Raw genomic sequence first — 22,641 nt, forward strand, 5'->3', positions numbered from 1 at the left:
GAGTTCATCATCTCCAATCCATTATTATATGAACTGTCAAAGGGACTTATTTAAGAAAAAGAAGATCAAAACCATGAACACCAAATGACAAAAACTGACAACTATGAGCAACTGAATCTAAAAAATGAAAACAGAATCCAACTAAGCAAACCAGGATAGGAACAGAATCATAGGTATGGGGATCATTTTTAGGGTTATCAGCTGGGAGGGTGTGGGAGAGAAAGGAGAAAATGGTGTAGGGACTAAGAAGAATAATTGGTTTGGTACAAAATGGACAGGGGAAAGTTAAGAATTATATAGGAAAGGGTGAAGCTGAAGAACTTATATGCATCACCCATGGACATGAACTAAGTGGGGGTGGGATTGCTGAAGGGAAGGGGGGTACTGGGCAGAGGGGACCAAAGGGAAAAAACTGAAACTACTATAATAACATAATCAATAAAATATACTCAAAAAAAGAATAATAAAAAAAGAATATTGTCTTCTTAAAGGAGCTGTATATTCAGTCATAGGTCAGGATACCTATAGGTATCTCAGCCTCCACAGGTACCTTATACTTGCCAAGACCATAAGCAGGACTGAGTTACTACAGAAAAAAATGAAGACTGATACGGAACAAGCTTTTTACTTATTACATGGGTAAATCCTGACCTAAGGACCAATGTCCCATTCTACAACAGCAGAGCAATGCCTTACCCTTTCATCTCAGAACCTGGTAATGCCCTGGCAAAGGCCTGATGTCAAGGGCAGAACAGGTCCAGGAGCAGTGTTTCTAGTTGAGAAACGTGATGGAAAGACTTCTACTATATTTAACTCCTCTTCTGCAAAATGCTCATACCTTGGGCCCACTTAGGTCACTGATAGAGGCACCTTGGCCCTGCCTGAGGAAGGGTTCTCAGCAAAAGTGGAAAAAAATGGAGGTTCATCTTTCCTAAGAAGAAAGCAGTGTGATGCACAGGAGAGGGATCCTTGTGCCCACAAGTGCAGGTCTCAGGACAGAGGAAGCCTGCCCTTCTTCTGATCATTACTACAGTCTACAGTCTGCATCCTAAAGAAGGGCTTGAGGTATTACCACCCCACTCTTGTGGTTATCCATCTGGTCTACCTTATTTTCAACACACCACCAGACAGTACTAACCACAATTAGATCACAAATAGATATCAAAAGTTGATGAAGGGGGTTATTTCATAAGGCACTGTTTTAAGAACTTTGTAGGTATAGTGAGACATGTCTTTCTGACTCCCCAGGTCTGGTTCAGTGTGAATGCAGCAACTCAATAGTGCCTTATCTCCTCGAGTCTCAAGGATCCTGTTTGAGTCATTTTCCATGCTACCTCCCTGCAAGAGCAATGAATTCCCATCCAACATTTGCTCAAGCGCTATATAATTAAATTGAGTATAAATATGTATTTTTATGCAGAGATAATTTTAAGTCCTTTTCTAGGCACATGTATCAATTATTACTTATTGTATAACAAACCACCCCAAAAGTTAATAGATTAAAAGGGCAGTTATTTTATTTACTCATAATTCTCTGGGTTAACAGGTGAGGCTGAGCTGGGCTACTTGCTTCTTGGAAGATCTTTCCTGGGGTCACTTATGATGCTCCAGTCACTAGAGGTTCCATTGTGGCTGAAGAGCACAAGACAGCCTCACTGACATAATTATTGGTGGTTGTTGGCTGAAACACATACTGGCTTGGACTCCTTCATAAGTTGATGGACAAGGTCCAAAAGAACAAGTTTAAGTGTACAAGGCATGATGAAGCCTGGGTTCAGAACTGGCACATTGCTATTCACACTTCACTGTGTTGGTTAAATTCATGGAGTGCAGCAGGAACTCAGATCTCTGGGTAGGGGCATTTTCCCATGCCCTCCATCCAGGTGTCCTTGTGATTCAGGAGACAAGCTGGTCTTGTCTCCGCCTGTGGCTTCAGGCTGTCCAGGCCACTGGGTCATGGAATCCTGAGAACAAAGAGGCCTGCTAAGTACTCCATCTGCCTCCCTGTAGATAACGACTTAAACTGGAGCTGGCCTTGAGGATTAATGGGTCTGCTTTGTGTCCCTGATAGGTGCTATCTAAACCATAAGTTACCCTGGCTGTACTTTACATGTTAATAATACATTGTAAAAATTCTTTCACTGTTGGCTGTAAAGCTCACTCCCCCATTCTATTTTTAGTAACTCTTGAAATCCTAATAAAAGGACAGTAAGGCTTCTTGCTCTTTGCTGATGGCCAGAGCGTGCTGCAATCCCCAGTTTGTTTATCATTCTGCTTGCTGGAATTGCCTCCGTGTCTCCAATCATATTCAACACTACAGTGGGGTCATTCTAAAATCAAAATGTCGGGGCAGGGGTGAAATGAACACTTCTTGGTGGGAGATGTGAAAATGTCACAATGTAAATATGGGTGTGTGAAGAAATAAGAGGAACTTATGAAGCCCATGTTTACAAACAATCTACCACACTTCACATGGGCAAAATATTACAAGAGAAAGGAGACAGGGCCGGGAGTTTAAGCATTCATGTGCATACATATACACATGTATACATGCACATTATGTGTGTATTTATATCGTGTATGTAATATATATTAATTCACTTATTTAGCCCCACCACATGCCAAGAAGTATACAGAGCAAAGGAGAAATAACTCAGGATGGCCATGGACTTTTGCCTTCTGAGCCTAGGCTCTAAACACATGTCCTTGCAACACTCACTCCAATGAAGCCAGAGGTACAGCAGTTGCCAACTCTAGCATTTGTTTTTTACCTTTAAGTGTTTAAATAAAAGGGACACTAAGAACATGATTATATATATCATAAGACAAACTTTAAGTATATTATATTTTTGACCCAAATTCAGGTTATGTACATTTATGTAAGGTGAATAAAACCATGTACAAAAGTTGTCATTAAGCCTGCACTGTTGGTATGTCCATTTGAAACAACTGTTATCCTTTACCCTTCCTTGGCTCAGACCAGGAACAATGGATGTTGTTCTCTTCTTCCATGCCACCAAATACCCCCACTTCTCTTCCCCCTACCCTCTCCCACAATCTTAGCTCTTTACTACCTGGCTGCTGGTGGGGACCAGAAGCATTGACATCACCTGGCACTTGTTATAAATTCAGGATCTCAGGCTTCCACACAGACCTGCTGAGCTAGAATCTGCACGTCTGCAAACTTCAGGTGTTTTGTGTGTGCATTAGTTTGATGATTGCAGCTTTAACAGATGTTGCAGTAAGCACAACTGATTCAGCTGCTTCTTTAATATTATTGACCCAACTCAATTTATATTTTTAATATTATTTGTGTATAAACCCACTTTTCAATATCCCCAGGTGAATCTTCCCTGCAAGCAAGTTTAGAATCACCTGAACCCTGCCTGCTACTTAAAGTGAGGCAACAGCATCAGTTAGGTGTTTGGTGGAAATTCAGAATATCCATCCCTGGTCTACTGCAACAGAACTTTGATTTTACCAGTCCCCCCACACACCATACACAATTTCAGAGTCACCAGCAAACTTCTGTGTTCACAAATATACAGAGTCTCGTCTTCCCATCTCACATTTATCCCATAATATGCCTTGGCATTCCTCTCAGTGAGAGGTGGATGACAATTGCTGGCTAAGTGGAGATCCCATCACAGGATATCACCTTTGCTCGCCTTCACCTGGAGGCTGGAAAGATAAATCCTCATCCTCACCTGAGGTTTTCTTATAACCAAGAGTGGCTACTGACACAGTTCTGGCTAGAGAGCGGTGGGCAAATATCTTCAGGGGGGGTGCTCTGTTCATCTCTCCTACTTTTTGCCTTGATTTCAGATGTGCTGTCTGGGGCTGTGGTAGCCTTATGGGAACCAGAATGATTGTGGGGATACAGCCCTGATCCCGCTGAGCTGCTGAGTCAGTGCCTCCCACCTCGTGGCTTGGAAAAATAAACTCCATAGTTCAATTCCTGTGTGCCTGGTTTGCTGATTTATTTCTAACCTATGTACTCACACAGTTGCTTGAACAGGTATTTCTACTTTCCACACAAATAAAGGGGAAAAAAGGCAAAATAGCTACATCAAAATCAGCTTTGCCACTGATTTCTGTGTAAATCTGGAGAAGTTATTAGACATGCAAGGATGTAAAACTTTAATTTTTTCTCACATTTCCCTTCTATCTCTTCAGTGAAAACTCTAGAGAATGATGGAATTGAACAAAATTCCTAAGATCTAAAATTCACTTATGTAGTAACTAATGCATCCATATAATGAGCAAAATTGCTACTATTAATCTGTGTCCCAGTTTCTGACTATGGACCCAACAAACCATCACACTCTGTAATTCATTTATGAGAAACACTCTGAAACACTAAGAATTTGTACTGACATTAGAAAATAATAAACTATGGGAGAATTCATATACCAAGAAGATGGATCTAGATTATTTTCTGGTGAGAAAAGATTTCACTTTTCATGTATTTATTACTTATAAAACATGTAATATGAGTATTTTATTTTTTAGTATTTGTGTTATATTTTCCAAAGGTGGACACAGCAATATTTCCCATACCATAACCATGCCACAATGTGGCCTTGGCACTACTCTCATTAGAAAGTGGAGTCTCTATCTTTTCTCATCTAAGCAGACTTGTGACTCACATGTAATTGATGGAATAAGGCAAAAGTATTGTTATGTGACTCTTGAGGCTATGTCAGAAAAGTCCATGCAACTAGCACTAAAGCCTTGAGTGGCCATTTTAGGAAATCTAATACCTGGAGGCCACCATGCTGTGGAAGCTCAATGAAGCCTAAATAGAGAGACTATGTGGATAGTTCCTGGGATTTCAAAGAGCTTCCCAGCTGGCCCCCAGATTCCAAAGTTCTCTGATCTTCCAGCTCTGGCTACCTTCTTACTGTACCCTAATGACAGAGTGGAGTTGCAAGTACCCAGCTGGCCCTTCCCAAGCTCCCAATCCTCAAAAAATATCAGCATTTCATGCTAGTAAGTTTTAGGGCAACCTGGGTGCAGCAATAGAGAAACACAGCTATCTATGAAATGGTCTAACTCTGTCTATAGTTTCTTGTCTGGTCTCCCAGATCTGAGTAAACACCATTGGAGCAGATCAGATTCTGAGGCCATACCAAAACACCGCCACCTAGTACTCCCAGATCTCTGCAGCTTCTGACCCTTATCCTGAACACTCTGTCTAGAAGAACTTAGTGTGTTTTATTTTGTTAGTTAAAAGCCCAGAAGTGAGTTGCTGAATGTGATGATAGTCTTAGTTTTAATTTTTTGAGGAAACTCTACACTGTTCTCCATAGAGGCTGCACCAGTTTACAATCCCACCAACAGTCCACTTCCTCACCAATGCTTGTCATGTCATGTCTTTTTGAGAATAGCCATTCTAACAAGTGTGAGGTGATATTTAATTGTGGTTTTGATTTTCACTTCCCTGATGATTAGTGATTTTGAGTATCTGTTAGCCACCTGAATGACTTCTTTGGAAAAATCTATCCATATTCTCTCACTATTTTTAATTGCATTTTTTGCTACTGAAGTGTATGAGTTTTTTACATATTTGGGAAATGTTTGCATATATTATTTGCAAATATTGCAGTGGGTTGCCTTGTCATTTTGTTGATGGTTTCTGCTGCTGTGCTAAAGCTTTTAAGTTTGATGTAGTACCACTTGCTTATTTTTGCTCTCGTTGACTTTGGTTATGGTGTCAGTCCCTGCCCCACAAAAAAATAAAATAAAATAAAATAAAAATAACTGCCATAAATAATATCAAGGAGGTTTCGGGTCTTATGTTCAAATCTTCAATCCATCTTGAGTTAATTCTTGTGTATGGCATATGTTAGTGGTCCAGTTTCATTCTTTTACATGTTGCTGTTTGGTTTTCTCAACACCATTTATTGAAGAGACTCTCCTTTCCTATGATATATTCTTAGTTCCTATTTCATAAATTAATTGACCATATATGTATGGATATATTTCTGGGCTCTCTATTCTGTTCCATGTATCTATGAGTCTTTTTTAATGCTAATATCATACTGTTTTGGTTACTGTAACTTTGTAATATAGTTTGAAATCAGGTGGCATGATGTCTCTACATTCGTTCTTGCTCAAGATTGCTTTGGCTATTTGGGATCTTTTGTGGTTCCATGCAAATTTTAGTAGTGTTTTTTCTATTTGTGTAAAAAAAAATGTCATTGGATTTTTTATAGAAATTGCACAGAATCTGTGGATTGCTTCAAGTAGTGTGGACATTTTAACTATTAATTATTTCAATTCATGAGCACAGTATATCCTTCAAATTTTTTGTATCATATTCAATTTTTTTCATCAATATCTTATAACTTTCATAGTATACGTCATTTCCTTCCTTGGTTAAATTTATTCCTAGGCAGTTTTTTCTCTGTGATGCAATGTAAATTGAATTATTTTCTTAGTTTCTCTTTTTGATAGTTTGTCACTTAGTGCATAGAAAAACAACAGATAGTTTCATATTAATTTTTGTACCCTGCAACATTATGAATTAATTTATTAGTTCGAATGGTTTTTTGGTGAAGTATTTAGTTTGTCTACGTATAATATCATGTCATCTGCAAGTAGTGACAGTTTTATTTCTCCCTTTCTGATTTGGATGCCTTTTATTTATTTTTCTTGCCTCATTACTCTGGCTAAGACATTCAATACTATGTTAAATAAAAATGGTGAGAGTGGGCATCCTTGTCTTGTTTCTGATCCTAAAGGAAAAGCTTTAAGCTTTTCACCATGGAATATGATCTTAGCTATGGTCTTGTCACATATTGTCTTTATTATGTTGAGGTACATTCCCTGTGTACCTGCTTTGTTGTGAGTTTGTAACATAAATTAATTTTGTCAAATACTTTCTCTCCATTTATTGAGATACTAATATGATTTTATTCTTTATTTTGTTAATGTGGGTTATCACAATGATTTATTTACTGAATGCTGAACCATCCTTCCATCCCTGGAATAAATTCCACTTGATCATAGTGTATGATTTTCATATATTGCTAAATTTAGTTTGCTAATATTTTGTTGAGTATTTTTACATCTATGGTCATTGGGCATATTGACCTATAATTTTATTGTTTTGTAGTGTTCTTATCTGGTTTTGATATCAAGGTAATGCTGGTCTTACAAAATGAGTGTAAAAGTATTCCCTCCTCTTCTATTTTTTGGAACAGTTTGGGAAGGATTGGTATTAATTTTCTTTACATATTTGGTAGAATTTACTAGTGAAGTCATCTGGTCATGCATTTTTCTTTGCTGGGAGGTTCCAGAATTTTTTCATCTTGCAAATCCCTGTATGCATTAAACATTTCACCCTTTCCCTCTCCCCCAACCCCAGGTAAGCACCATTCTATTTTTGTTGCTATGCATTTCTCTACTCTAAGAACCTCATATAAGTAGAATCATATAGTATTTATCTTTTTGTGACCTGATTATTTCACTCAACATAATGTCCTCAAGGTTCATTCATATGGCATGTGTCAGAGTTTTATTTTTTTTTAAGGCTAAATAATATCCTATTGAATGCATATACCACAATTTGTTTAGTTATCAATGGACACATAGGCTGCCTTTACCTCTTGGTTGTTGTGAATAATGCTATTATTAACATGGATGTGCAAATACATCTTCAAGACTCTGCTTTAAGTTCTTTTGGATATATATCTAGGAAGGGGACTGCTGAATTATATAGTAATCTTATGTTTATTTTTTTGAGAGATCTCCAAATTGTTTTCCATAACATGTCCAATATTTTACAATCCCACCAACAGTGCATAAGAGCTCCGATTTCTCTACGTGCTCATCAACATTTGTCATTTCCTTTTTTTTCTTTTTTGACGGTAGCTGTCCTGATAGGTTTGAGGTCAATTAATGTAGTTTTAATGCTTGGTTTTATTATCTAGCAGGGCAAATCCTCCTTCATTCTTCTTCATTTAAAAATATAGCATCGTTGCTTGATTATTTTTTATGAACTTTTAAATTATTTTGTAAAGTTCAAAAGTCAATCTAATGTTGGGATTCTAATTGAAATAGCACCTAACTTACAAATTAACTTAGTGAAAATAATAATATCCTGTTACTATTGAGTTTTCTTATCCAGAAGCATGGTATTTTCCTCCATTTATTCAAATGTTCTTTTATTCCACAAGTAAAATTACAGTTTACTTTGTACAGATCCTACACATTTCTTGTCAAAGTTTTTCCTGGATATTTCATACTTTGGTTATTCTGCTAATGCCACACCAGGGTATGGGGTGGGTCCAGGTATAAAGGACAAGGACTCCCAGAGGTAGGGACACTGAACATTGAGAGAAGGACACCAGGAAGAGTTGATAGCCAAGCCAAATCTTTAAGGAGATTAGCAGGAGTTAGCCAACTGAAGACAGGGAGAAGTATGAAAGTATATGACATGTGTCTGCACATATGTATTTGTGAGCAGGATTGGCCCAGTATTCTGGGAACCTAGGAAGGCAGGGATGAGGCTGGAGTATAAACAGGACTATAATGAACAGCCTGCTATCCTTCACAACCCATAGAGAGCTTCAGGAGGAAAGTCACTGAGGCAGATCTGCATTTGAGAATGCTCACTCTACAGTCCTAGAGAATGGAGGTGAGAAGCACAATAAAGCAGGTAAAGAGTCCTTGCAGGAAGCTACTAAGAGAACCTGATAAGATGTGAATGTCTGGATGGGGCTAGGTAGAAAAGTGCATGGGAGAGTTAAAAAAATATTTAGAAAAAAATTTAGGACTTCCGGCCAAGATGGAGGCTTAGACGGACACGCTAGGTCTCCCTCTACAACTAGAGAGGAATACAACTACTTCAAAACAAAGGATAACTAGAAATTCCAGAAAATAAAACTACACGGAAGCCCAACACATGAAGTTATAAACCAGCGGTGCCATTTGGGCAGGTAAGAGTTAAAGAGGGCAGCGCTGTTTGCGATCGCACCTGAGACCGCGGCAGGGCGGCAAGAAATCCCGGCTGCGGTCGGGCCCCTGGCAGTGCGCGACCCCAGCGCTGGGGAGAGCAGCCACCGCATCGCCTTGAACAGTGAGGCCCAGGGGGGCGGGAGGACGGATCCCGGTCTCCTAGCTGAATAACTGTGTGAATCCATCTTGGACCCCCGCCCCCAAAGAAAGCACCACAGGGCTGCGAAATAGGTCGCAGACAGGCGCCGGTCGCTGACTTGTGACGCGTACACAGGCACTGCCCCATACAGCCGGCCCAAGAAAACAAAACGCATCTGTCAAAATGAGGCAGACAACTATAGAAATCCCAGTGACACAGCTCACCAGGCATCAGATAGAGAACCTGACAGATGAACAGATAAGAAACCTGTCAGAGGCTCAGTTCTGGGCCATTGTTATCAGGTGGCTTACAGAATTCACAAAAGAGCAGGAAAAAGATAAGAAAGAAGCAAAAAACATTCATAACGAAAGGAACAAAACCGCATACGAGACAGATGGTGAGGAAAAAAAATCCAGAGTTCATTTCAACAAACTGGAATATGGAGAAGGAACAAGCAGTCAACCAATGCAGAGAGAGGAAATGGGAAGCAACAATGAGAGGATCAGAAACCTCTGGGACAGCTATAAAAGGCCCAACATAAGAATCATTGGTTTGCCAGAGAGTGAGGAAGATGAACTAGAACTTGAAAAATTGAGTGAAAATATAATAAAGGAGAACTTCCCAGACTTGGGGAAGGGAATAGACTTGCAGGTCCAGGAAGCAAGGAGAGTTCCCAAGAGACTGGACCCAGGGAGAACCACTCCAAGACACATTATAATCAAAATGTCAAAAATTAAAGATAAAGAGAGAATCTTAAAAGCAGCAAGAGAGAAGAAAAGAATTATGTACAAAGGGGTCCCAATTAGACTATCAGCTGACTTCTCAAGGGAAACCCTACAGGCAAGAAGGGACTGGCAAGAAATATTCAAAGTAATGAAAATCCAAAGCCTACAACCACTAATACTCTATCCAGCGAAATTGTCATTCAGAATAGAAGGACAGAGAAAGTGTTTCCAGGACAAAATAAAACTGAAAGAGTTCATTAGATCCAAACCACTGTTATATGAGATGTTAAAGGGACTGGTTTAAAAAACAGAAGCTAGGGAGATGAAACAAAGGCAAACTAAACAGGCAACGAGAGTGGAAAAGGAACTGTGGGTACGGGAAGCATATTGGGGGGAGGTCAACAGGGAGGGGGAGTGGGGAGAGGGAGGGAGATGATATAGGAATAGGGGATCATGGTAGGAGGGAATGGAATAGACGGAGAGAGGTTGGGAGGAACTGTATGCACATCTAATGGACATAATCTAAAAGGGGGGGACAACTGGAGGGAGGGGGGCCACCGGGTGGAGGGGAGCAGAGGGAAGGGAAATTGGCACAAATGTAATATTTTAATCAATAAAACACATTAAATCTGAAAAAAAAAAGAAAAATGAAATATAAAAAAAAATAAATAAAATAAAAGTGCAATCTGTTGCTCTCAAAAAAAAAATTTAGGTAAGAGTCTAAGAAGTGGGCAGTTTTTCAGTGTGGATATCTAGGTTATTGCATGTTATCCCCAGAGAAGGGGGTATGAGCAGGGGATTAGAGAGTCTGGGTAGGCAGGCAGAAATTAAGTTCTCTGAGCCTGATGCCCCAGGAATGTGTCTATGTCGATAGACAAAACTGAGACTTGGGAGGGTTTAGGTATAGAAAAAAATCTGGGAACCAGCTGCATATATATCACAAGCAAGAGAGAGGTCATAGGGATAGTTCAGTTAGTCAAAGTTTGAGGAGTGTGAAAACAGTGGGCTTATAGGGCTCCCCCAATTCTGACAGAGAAGAAAGAATCCAAAGAGAGTCAGAGTTGGGAGGAGGATTTAGAGGAGAGGGAAGTAAATGGTCAGGACTGTGCTCAAAACATTCTCCAGGGCTAAGCCTTACTCTGGTAGATACAGAATCACTTTGATTTGTGCCCTCAAGAAACAACTGAGGTCATCTTTGACTTACTCTTTAAGAAATGTACCAGGAGAGATGTTAACAATAGATGGAGTACAATTCACCAAAATATATTTTTGAAATATATAAATCTCTGAATATAAAGTCCAGGAAGATCAGAATTTCTGGGTGGAGTCTAAGGACAAAGGACATTTCCATCATCTGGGAGAAGTTTTATGCTATCAGCAAATAGGACCCACTGCCCATAAGGTCTTCCCGGCTGTCCTGCTGTTTATTTAGTTTACTTTGGTGTTCTGTATAAATGTCTGAGAATAAATCTTAGAGGAAATGAGTTTTCCCTTCCGATTGCTAGAAGTTCTGCAGGAGATTTCTGTTCTCTTAGGCTTTTACAGGTGCACAAGTTTCTGGCCTGGCCTACAACCTACCTTTCTCCTCACCCATACTCATCGGTCACAGTTTGATGTGAGTGCTGTTCTCCAAGGAAACCACCAAAGAACACAGAAGAAAATATTACTTAATTACATTTTGTCCTACTTGGACTTTATTACAAAATGGAAGTCTCTGCATCCAACTATTGCACAGGGTGTGTAATTGTCCTAAGCATTATGCCATATATTAGCAATGTCAAAAACACAACAACAAACAAACCTGAGTGTGGTGGGTGAGAAAATATGAACTTAAGAGACAAACACAAAAGACAAACCCTAAAGACTTGGGTCCATAGGTTGAGGTCCTTCTTCTGGAAACATAAAATCACAGAATAAGTTAGGAAACTCTCTTGGGTCATGTCCCACCAAATGTAACATGGTGGCAGTCTCAAGAGGTTACTGAGGGAATCAAATGGAAAAATATACACAGTTCAATCTTTACCCTTCCCTTTCCTTGTTCTTTTCCCCTTCTGGTCAGGGAAAGAGACACTGATATTGCAATAAATCACAAACAGTAGGAGCTTCTGTTGGTTTTCCTGAATAATCCCCATGACAAGCTAAAACAAGCTATGAAAGCTTTACTATAGCTCTTCAGACTTGGATCACTCTACTTCTCCAAATTCATTAATTCACCTCCATTTTCTCCAGACACCAGAAGAGTGGGGCCACCCATTGGATGTAGACAGGCTGGCTTTGTTGTGAGGCATCAGGCTTAAAGGGTTAAAACAGCTCTACCCAAGAGAGGATTGAATGGAGGTCCACCACTCATGGAGTAGCATCCATGTCCTGCCGCAAGGGCTAAATCCTGAGGTCAGGAAGGCCAGAACACATCAATGGCACAGTCTTGAGAGGCCAGACCCTTGGCATCTGGAAAATCTGCAGCTGTGCAGAAGTGGAGCCATCCCTTCAACCAATCCTCGGCCAGCACTGACATCTGCATGCATCCCTGCACCTTTCACCCCTACCCTCACCACATCTCTGTTTCCACTGAAGTGCTAATGCCTCCAGAGCCCATGGCTCCCCTCCCCAACTCCTCTGGCACCCAGGACACGCAGAGCCCAGAGAGGAAAGAGAGCAGGCATCATATGCCCTATAGAGACTCACCTTCCCAGCTCTCCCGGCAGGTCTGGGCTCCACCACTGCCATGTTCAGAGTCTGAAAACTCATGATCATGCCCAAGTGCTCCTCTCAGCTCACTTCACCTGCTCCTAAAGCAGGCCCACATCATCCTCAGTGTTGCTGATCCCTGGTCCCTGGAATGCATGTGCGTGCCCACACAGGCAGGCAGGTGGTTGTGCATGCACCATGTGTATACAGGTCCTTCGGCTCTCACGCAGAAGATGGAGAGACCCCTCCAGGTCTGAGGGTAGCATTTCCTGAGAGATGACCCCGCCTCCTCATGTGGGCTGATGGAGCAGCCTAGGAGCATCAGTCCTGAGTTTGGGGTGGGCTGTCAGGAATGGAAACCCATTCCTGTCCTGTAGATGAAGGAGAGAGGCTCAAGGCTGTGAAGCCTTGGGCTGCAGGTGGAAACTGTGCCATAGGAAGGTCCTCAGAAGCTGCTGTAAGGATCTTCATGGTTCATTTACATGGTTCATCTGGGTGCCTGAGGTGACACCGAGGGCCCTAATAGTGAAGGGTGAACTATCACAGCACAAGTCAAGGAAAATTCTGTCTTACCCTTTCCTCCAAGTCTCTCTTCTTCTGTGTCCCAATGCTGGAGGAGTAGAACAGAAAAGCTAATGGGAGAGCAGGCCAGAGTCCCCTCTACCAGGTAGCATTTCTCCAGCCACAAAACAGGTGTCTCTAAAATTGATATAACTGGGAGGAGGAGATGGGGGGGTGAGGAGGAAGGGTCTAGTCAAGGAACTAGGATAAATGACCCATGGACATGGACAACAGGGCAGAGATTGACTGTGGGGAGCAGGGCAGGGCAGTGGAGAGCAATGCGGAAAAATTAGGACAATTGTCATAGAACAACAAGAAAAAAAATAACATTAATATAACTTGCCATTCTAAATTGGACTAGACAATTTGTTATCTGAAGGTCACTAGAAACCTCTGCAGATACAAAAGGACACTGAAATATCAGAAGCATAAGATAGAGTAGTTCTAAATGGGTTACAGATTGGCTAACTTATCCCTTACCAAGATATCACTGGGAAGCCCTCTGCTTACACAGTCAGTAAGTTTAGCTGTTACAGTCCTGGGTGCAGAGAGAAGACAGAGACAGGCAATGTTGGACTCCAGTGGAGACAAGATTACAGTGGATGCAGTAAACGGGATGCTGTCTTTGCCAGCAGAAAAGCTTTCAAGTTAGGAAAGGCAAAGAAGGTGAACAGGAAGGGAGGAAGGAGGCTGCAGGTTGGCATTCCAAAGTTTCAACTTTCCAAAGTGGAATCCTGGTGTCATGGAGTACTTGAACATGTGAAAACATCCTGCTCTGGCAACAACAAAAAAAAGGGCTTGAGGCTGGACCATGATCAAACACTAATGGAGAGAGGGCACCACAATGCTGTCACACCTTGCACTAGAACCACTCACAGAGTTGTGTGGTCCTATTAGCTTGTGATGCATACCTCTCAGAGAAATTACTGGAGTCTGAGATGGAACAGCTTGAAGTACACGTTGTTCCTCAGGAAAGGTACTTGGCAAGAAAGGTTAGCAAGAAAGGAAGTTGTATTATTCTACACATTTTGGGTGAACAAAAGCATTTTTTCCCTCTATGGTTTTAGAATAGACTGTGATGTCCCAAAATATATTCAACATTCATATTCACCTACACCAAGAACATTCTGATTAGCAACCATGCCAATGAATATTATGCAAGAGGGCCCAAACAAGTGGAGTGAAAGGGGATGACAGAATGACTAAGACATAGTCAAATAAGTGACCCTCCTTGTTCTGAGTCACTTGAATGAATACTGTGTTGCAGAATGCATGCCCTTTACTGAGTCCAGAAGCAGGAAAGGATTCTAACAAGAGCCTTAATGATCTAATTCTGAACAAGGGGAACAACAAAGTGTGTAAAGATGGAACCATAGCTCTTTAAAAATCAGGATAAGAATACAAGGCAGAGAAAGAATTTAGAAATAACAAAAGATATTTCCCTTTATTTAAAATTGGCTTTGAACAGAAACCTATCTTTGTGAGGAAATTTAGAGTACTGTACTGTATCAGAGTACTGACATGAATGTGCTGTGTCTCTGGGTTTAGTATACAAAAAAAAAAAAAAAGCTGTTAAATAGTATACATATTAACACATTGCATACGGGTGGCGAGAATTCTCATCATTTCTAAAAGGCATTTAAATTCCCCGGTACGCAACGTGTTAACTTATCAGCTCATAGTTCTTTGTTGCTGAACTGTTTATACCAAAGGGCACTATGGGAAAGGAAAGGAATTAGGAGAAAAAAGTGAAGATAGGATCATTTATAGGCAAGAGACACTTGTAAGCATTTCTAGACTGGGTTGGAAGTGGTATGACTGTCTCATGCAGGGTCCTCTTCATGGTCTGCATGCATGCAGGGAAGAGAAGAAGGGTTCTGTGGGATACCTGGAGCAGATGAGTGACTCTTAAAATAATTTTTAAAAAATGAATGGCTGAGCTACTAGCACTGGCCAGACTCTGAGCTTAGATGGCATCTCAGATCCAGTGCACACTGTTCACCTGTCACATCTCAGCTTTCCTCACTTCCCTACAGGACACAGCACCATTTTCCCAACTGGTAGAGATAAGGTCCCTTCTAAAAGAAACATGGGATAAGAGGCTGAGCCCTAGATTTCAGGTATTAATATTGGCTATAAAAATGCATATATGTTATTTAAAGGCAATTTTAGTCACTACAAATAACAGAAGAATTGGTAGCAATGTTTTATAGGATGAGTAGAGCATTCTCAGGATCCTTTCTCATGCTAAAATGAGCCTCAGCCCACCCCTCAGGGGTGTTACTGGGTTTCCCAATCCTGTCCCAGAACTTATTCCCATTATAATCCCCCCCCAAAAACCTTATTTCAAACACCTGCACCAACTGAGAGCCTGTACCACTAAGGTGTGAGGATCAAGATCATAAAAATAAGTTAAAAACTGCATATTGTACACATGGCAGAAAGGTAAGTTTATGTAACATTTTTGTTCCTTTGCTTGGGGCAAGACATTCTTCTCTTTCAGAAGTATCTTTAGTTTAAAACTGAGGCAGTGGAATACAACTTTTATGGTTCTAATTGTCTGAAATGTTTGTTTACTTCATGTTGCTTTGGATACTGACATTTTCCAACAGAGAAAAAGATTAAGGAAGGAACAGGTGGAAGCACTTTTGGAAGTGGTTGCCCAATGAGGCCAAATGCTTGAGAAGTAATAGTTCTGTAAAATATGAATTTAAACTAAGACGGCCCTTTATGAAAGACACAACCTGCCAATTAGGAAATACCTTTCTCCTTACAGTATTATCAGCACCTTAAAAATGACTGTGATTGATACAAGAATCACTTGGTGAACTAAAAACTCACAATGTTTCACAATGAACATTGACTTGAACTCCAAGAGCACCAACTCCCATCTTTCTGGAATCATGTTAACTGAACTCCAAGGTAAATTCTTTTTATGCAGGTAAATATGTAAAGTTGTCCCCTGGGTTGATCTGAAGTATGTTTTCATCAGCAGCTTTTATTTTTGTTATTTTCCACATATGTGTATTATTTCTTGGTTGTGTTATCTTTAGTTCTAACAGTTATCTTGGATCTCAATGCTTATCTGTTCTTGTTTTGTTCTTTAGGATTTTATGTAATTTAACAGGTCAACATAAGATGGTTTAAGATGATTAAGACTTTTGACCTAAATAAAGTTTGTTACTTAAATCACCATGTATCATAAATGCTTCTTTGTGGTTTGTCAGTTATCTACTTTAAAATATTGTATCCTAAAGAACATGGATCATGTAACTTTTATAATATGATGTGAGTCTAAGTTTAGTTGTGTTAAAGCTATTGCTCTTAAATAAGCCTTTCCTATACACTCCCTCTAAACCACAGATGACATGAACACCCACACTACTCAGGCACATTCCTACATGAGAATGCATACCTGCATGAATGCACACACACTGTCTTTATTCGGTGGACTCTTGCCAACAGGGAGTTATAGGCTACAAGTACAATGAAGTGCCAGAGCTAATTTATTTTATGTTCTCAGAGAACCATTGGGATGCAAAGTAAACACTTCATTAAGACACACTACAGTGTTCTTGATCAAGAGTCTTCCCTATTTAAAAAACCATGACAACCATAGATATTTTGTTTTCAAAATCCTGGAAAGAAAATGAATGAAAAGTAAGTGATTGCTGGGGGAGTGGGGCATAGGGGACTAAATGGTAATGGAAAAAATATGTAAGAAAGATTAAATCAAAATAAAATAAAATTTTAGGAAGGTAAATAAATAAATAAAAAGAAACAATGTCAGAAAAGTTAAGTGATCTAAGATCATCAGCAAGCAAGCAGCAGAGCCAAGAGTTTGAAACCTATCTTTTTACAGGCACTCTAGAAAATATATGGGGAAGAGGGGCAGGCTGCAATAGACATGAGAAAATCACAAATGTGTCTCTTCCACAACTCCCTCCCCCACTCCCAGATGAAATCCAGTATACTGCCTGAGGGGACAATGCCTGAAAGAGTTACTGCAGCTTTTCTTTAAAACACATGTTTATGAACTCTCAAGAATAATTTGAAATGTCTAAACATTTTGCACAGATAATGTTGAATAATAACATTTGTTAAAACCGCCCATTACTACATTCCAATTCTGGTGACATGGGCAGAAACTTGGTCACCCTATCTTTAATGTTTGAATATTTAATGTTTGAATATCCATAATGTTTTGCTTTTTTGACATGTTGGCCCAATGTCTGCAGTGTAATGATGCCACGATGTAATATCACCTCATATTATCATGTTTTCACAAAATGGCCTTGTGACTTTCCATCAAAAGAACAGACTGTTTTGCTAATTAGTCCCACAGTTTTGTCACTGCTGGCAAATGAACACTCCATCCTTCAATCCTTGACACCTTCGCCCACCTATTCAATGAAGTTCATTGGTAAGTTAAAATCTCTTCAAACGACAGATCACAGTCAGTCCATGTTGAACATGAGAATCTTCAATATGCATGGGGGCCCTGCAAAGGAACAAGTCAGGGGCTCAGGGTCATGCTGGTGTCATGGAAAGACAAGGTTTTATTTGGGGGGGGGACATAAAACTGCTCAATTATAGGATAGTTATTCATATTGCAAAAGGTTAGGTAAGGATGCCTTTAAATAGTGAACCTTATAACAGTATTCAGAAGTCTGGCTGAATCCTCCAAGAACATCACTGACAATTTTTAGGAACAGCTTTTATATGAATAAAAGTGCAGAGGTATTCAGAGTAAAAGGGGGCCATATAGGTGTGTGAATATAGGGGCTGCCTTCTCACTGCCTTTGGAGGCCTTCTCCAGGCTTTTGTCCAGCCAAGAGAAACTACATTTGAAATCAAACTGGAGTGTATAGTAGTCTCTGCAGAGGGTGAGGTAACCAGCATGATGACCAAAGGTTTTCTTATTGAGAAATGAAATATTTAGTTCTCCTCATGAACCTCAGAATACCACTGACAAGTGTCTTTAATAGAAACCTTACATAAGAAAAATGTCTTTTAATTTTCTTATAATAGTAATAATTCCCAGGGGAAAAAAGAGGTTTGATGAGAAAAGTGAATTGAGTCGAATGTAGCACTATTATGTCATGTTAAATATAGAAGAAATTATTTGTTCAGTATTATGAAGTGATTTGTAAAGTGTTTACAAAAAATGGTTATATTGCCCATCATGGTTCAACTAAATTCAATTGTATCAACTGCACATCAAATGGCTTAAGTCAAATCTATATTGTTTCAAATGTCGATTTTTTCCTGGGATCTGGATTTCCCCTTCCTTCAGTTCCCACTTTCATGCTTCAAGGAATGTTTGCAGCAGTTCTTTTTTTATTCCAAGATGGAAAGAGGGTATGCCTTCATTTTTATTTTAACATCACCCATGTTCTCATTTAAAGCCGTCAGGGAGCCAAATTAAACAGCATCAGCTGGAGATACATGAGGATGAATTTGGAGATGAGATAAACTTGCAATAGAATATGCAATCCTTCATCAGATATGGCCTCCAGAACTCTGAGGAGGGGCAATAAACAAGGGGGAAGGGCAAAAGGTTAATGAGTTTGGTGGTGGGATAAGGAGTACACTGCAGGTTCTATGTACTATTCTCTCTACCTTCGTGTAGCATTGAAGTTTTTCATAATAATAATAATAAAACCTTGAAACATAGATTTCCTGATGTTTTCCTTTATTTAACAAGGCCCTCTTGATTATGACTGTATTCCATTTTCATGCAGTAGGTGAGAGTTTGGTAGGAGAGGGCACTAGATCAGCTAGGAACCAACATTTGCTTCTTGCAAAGGTGCCAGAGAGTGTTACAGAGAGGAAGGGAGGAAGAGCTCATCCTCACGCATCGCACAGGCCACGTACCTGTGGTCTGATCTCCAGAAAGAAATTCCACACAATTGCAAGACACACAGCATGCAATAATTCATTAAAAAATTCAGCTCCAGCTACTTTCTGTCCCAGCCAGAGCAGACGTCAGACTGCCCCCAGACCACCAGCTCACTTTGGCTGCTGTGAGAATTTCCGGAGTCAGACCCCTTTCTGAAGACCACATCCTTGCACCAACGAGATTTTGCCCAGGCAACTGCACCTCAGCAAGGAAAAGTTGGCTTGCTCTTTCAGGTTCGTTACCAGGCTGCTAATCCTACAGGCTACAGCTCTGCCCAGCAAGTCTTTCTTTGGGCTCTGACCAAACAGTAGGAGCGGCGCGGACAGATACACAAACACGCGCTCACTTCCCCACCCCTGAGTCTGATTCTCACTAGAAAACGGAGTCATGCACCCCCTAATCCCTAAATCATCCAAACCCTCGGCCAGGTTCTGCTGCAATAAACACCAGAACGTGGCCAGGAAAGGTTCAGGCATCGAGTGTGGGCCAGTGGCCTGGCCGCGCCAGCGCATCTGACGTTGCAGAAGGGCTTCTCGCACCTGAAGTCGGGGTGCCAGGAATCCAAGCCTCTGCGTGCGAGCGGACCCCGACGACAATGCAAGGTGACCAGACGACCCTTTCCTCTAGTCCTTCAGAAAAGCTGAGCTGCTACATTGGCAGCCTCCCCAAAGCGAGGCTGCGATCACCCATTCTACTGGGATCTTGAAAAAGAAACACAGAGATCAAAGTCCCCCGTCCCTAAAAAGAGTGCTCAACTCTGCCGGTAATCCATTCCTCTCTTTGATCCTTAGAGCTCACGCCAAGAGGCGAAAATTATACCTAGGGAAATCGAAATTAGAACTTGAACCCAAAAAGCGCACCTACTCGCTTCCCTGTCCGCGCTTGGGCTGGTGGCTATCAGGGCTGCGAGCTGTTGCTGCTGCCAGGAAGCAGACAGCTGACAGATGCCCATCCTACTCTTCCCGGTAGCAAGCGGCTCTGGAAATCCCGGCCTCCGTCCAGGTCGCCTGTTGGGAGATCCCAACCAGTGCGCGCTTGAACCCTTGCCTTCTTTCCCCCCTCCACTCTACGAATCAAAGGCCACTTTCCTTTCTAGTCTCAGATAGACCTCGGTCCCTAGCTCCACGGCTTTCCACTCACCAGCCCCAGCCAGTCTCCTTTGGGTCGCTCCAGGGGGAGTTGCCCGAACCCGCAGAGCCTATGCTAGCCGCGCGCCTTCACAGCCTGGGTAGCCCTGCTTCTCTGTGCTCATTAGCTTCCACCGACTTTGCACAGCAACCCTTCCGCATCGCCTGGACGCGTGGGGTGGCTAGGCGCCAAGATGCTTCCAGAGCTGACAGCACCCGGCCCCTTCCACCGCATCTTGTTCGTCTGCTCTGCTTTTCCCTCTCATCTGACGACCTGGCGCCTTACAAGTCCTGTCGCCTCGACCACCCGGACTCACAGTGGGCGCTGTACCGTCTGATTTGCGCGCTCCGAGGAGGAGCCAGGACTCCCTCACTTGCGGGGCCCGCCTCCGGTGCCAGCCGTCCGCTGGCCCGCGGCCCCCGTCCCTCTGCAGCCCGCCCATCCACCTCCCGCGCTGCCCGAGCTGTGGGACTTACCTCCGGGACAAGGTGACCCAGCTAATGCGCCCAGTCTGCAGCCCGCATGTCTCCCGAGCGAGCAAAGCCTGCAGGGAGCAGGGCGGTGCGGCGCCCTCCTTTGCTCCTCAGGTCCCTGACTCTCTCCTCCTCTTGCCTCCCTCCGCTCCCCTCGGTGCCTCTCCTCTCAGCACCCAACCCCCGCCGATCCTGGCCCTGCTCTTGCCGCCCTCATCCGCAGCTCCCCGGCGAGTACTAGAGCACCGAACTAGGGGCAACGGCGGAGGCCTGGGAGGCTGGGAGGTCCTGATAGGCGCGATGGGAGGAGCCCAGTTCTCCGTCCCCCCCCCCCTCCCCAGCGAAAGGAAGGGGTGAGGGGAGACTCTGGCAGAGAGCGCCGGGCGGGAGGGTAGGGCTGGAGGGCCCCCTGTGGTGTGCCTCTCGGCTTTTCAAGCCTGGTGAGACATGTTCAGGAGCCAGTAGCCACGGGCTCCAGGGGAGAATGCAGCGAGGAAGAGGAGGAGGTGCAGGAGGAGGGAATAGCCCCGAGTGTAGGTGGCCGCCAACTTTGCCCCAGGCAAACCGGGTCCCCGTGGGTCACCGAATCTGTCAAATAGCCTTTGGCTGGTGTCTGGGAATGTGAGGTCGACAGAGGCTGGGTGTGCGTGTGGGTGTGGGGGGTGGGGCGCTACTGGGGACTCGGAGGACTGGGATTTGCCGCCTGGCTCCTCTCGGTCCTAAAGGCCTCCCGGCTCAGGTTTCGTTTTAAGGTTCACAAGTTGCTGCTCATGTCCTAACCAGCCAACCATCCAAGGGAAATCGGACTCCAAGGTCCCCGCCCTTTACCAGACAGGTCTGTTGTCCTAGAGTTGCTGGCCCGCCACTGTTGGAATTGAAAGGAAACTAGGGTGGCTGCCGGAGGAATGGGGGACTGGCACAACCATGGCCAGGAAAGTAGGTAGAGAGGAGCCTAGGGAGGGCACACTCCCAAGAGCCTACATTTCAAACGTTATGTGTATGAGGTTGTGTGTGTGTGGGGGGGGTGTCATTTTAGATTTCATGAACTATGAAAGAAAGATATACCACAGAGGGTGTCAAAGTGATTTAGAAAAACATCTCTGTGCCCATTTTTACCCCAGGCTTAGGCCTGCCACTAGTTCCAGTCTTGCCAGTCCAGGCTCACCCCTGATGGTCAAGGCTGGTTTTGCCCCATGAAACCGTCCTAGGGACCCAATCCCCGCGACCCAACCCTCTCTCCTTCCTGGTAACCAACCCTTGGTCCCAGAAGGTCCTGCTTCCTCTGTCAGGCCTCCTCTGGTAGAGTTTCCACAAGGTAGGAGTTGGAGATGGTGCCAGAACAGCAGGTCCCACCCCATGGTACCTTCGTGGGAAGACTTTGCTCCTGTTAAAACTTTGCAGCCCAAAGAGAATGTAAACTTCAGACTGGTACCATACAGAATTTGGGTGGAGGAGCAGGTTAATGGAACCAGTACCACCTGTGGTTTGTCTTTATACACTTGGCATCACATCCATCTCCATTTCTGCACATGGCAAAGCACAACTGAGGGTACTGCCTCTAGATCCAGAGCTACAAGACTGTGGACTAGAATGCCCAGAAAAGGGTATTGTACATTTCTCCAATTAGAAGAATTCAAATGGGAGGAATATGCCACCTTACCTTAGTAAAATGCCTTACTGTTCCTGGGCCCGTCCCTGAACAAAACATTCTCGCATCTAAACCGCTGGGTTGAGCAGATAGATATAGTTAGACTCATCTGAGGCAGAAAATCATTATTACTGTTTATCAGATGAAGAAGTTGAGGTGTTTTTTTGTTCGTTTGTTTGTTTTAAGTTAACTGAGATTTCCATAGAAACCCAACATGCAAGAGGAGCCTGACCCACGTTCCCTTCCTCTCTGTTGGTGCACTTCTGTTATTTAGGCATTGGGTTGACTTTGGAGGTCACATTGTTTTGCTGAGAGAGCACCAGCCAGAGTTACAGTTGTGACTAGCCTTTGCCTCTAGGTTACTGTTTGAATTTTAAATCGGATTTTTGCTAATACCATATAGCAGGCAAAAA

At 42.5% G+C, this 22,641-nt stretch overlaps 1 protein-coding gene across 2 annotated transcripts in view; it reads right to left on the reverse strand.

The window, feature by feature from the left end:
• The window catches only part of SYNDIG1 (synapse differentiation inducing 1), a 199,091-nt gene extending 178,191 nt beyond the window's left edge, over positions 1-20,900 (reverse strand). Inside the window, exon 1 of one of the 2 annotated variants that reach the window (XM_090285167.1) lies at positions 20,584-20,900. The gene's annotated coding sequence lies outside the window, so the exon portion shown is untranslated. Of the gene's footprint in view, positions 1-20,119; positions 20,449-20,583 lie in introns of those variants that run through there. The other variant, XM_090285168.1, reaches the window with a different exon arrangement.
• Positions 20,901-22,641: the final 1,741 nt, after the last annotated feature.

The sequence above is a fragment of the Furipterus horrens genome, unplaced genomic scaffold, assembly GCF_987537825.1.
Source record: "Furipterus horrens unplaced genomic scaffold, mFurHor1.1.pri manual_scaffold_8, whole genome shotgun sequence".
Taxonomy (NCBI): Eukaryota; Metazoa; Chordata; class Mammalia; order Chiroptera; family Furipteridae; genus Furipterus; species Furipterus horrens.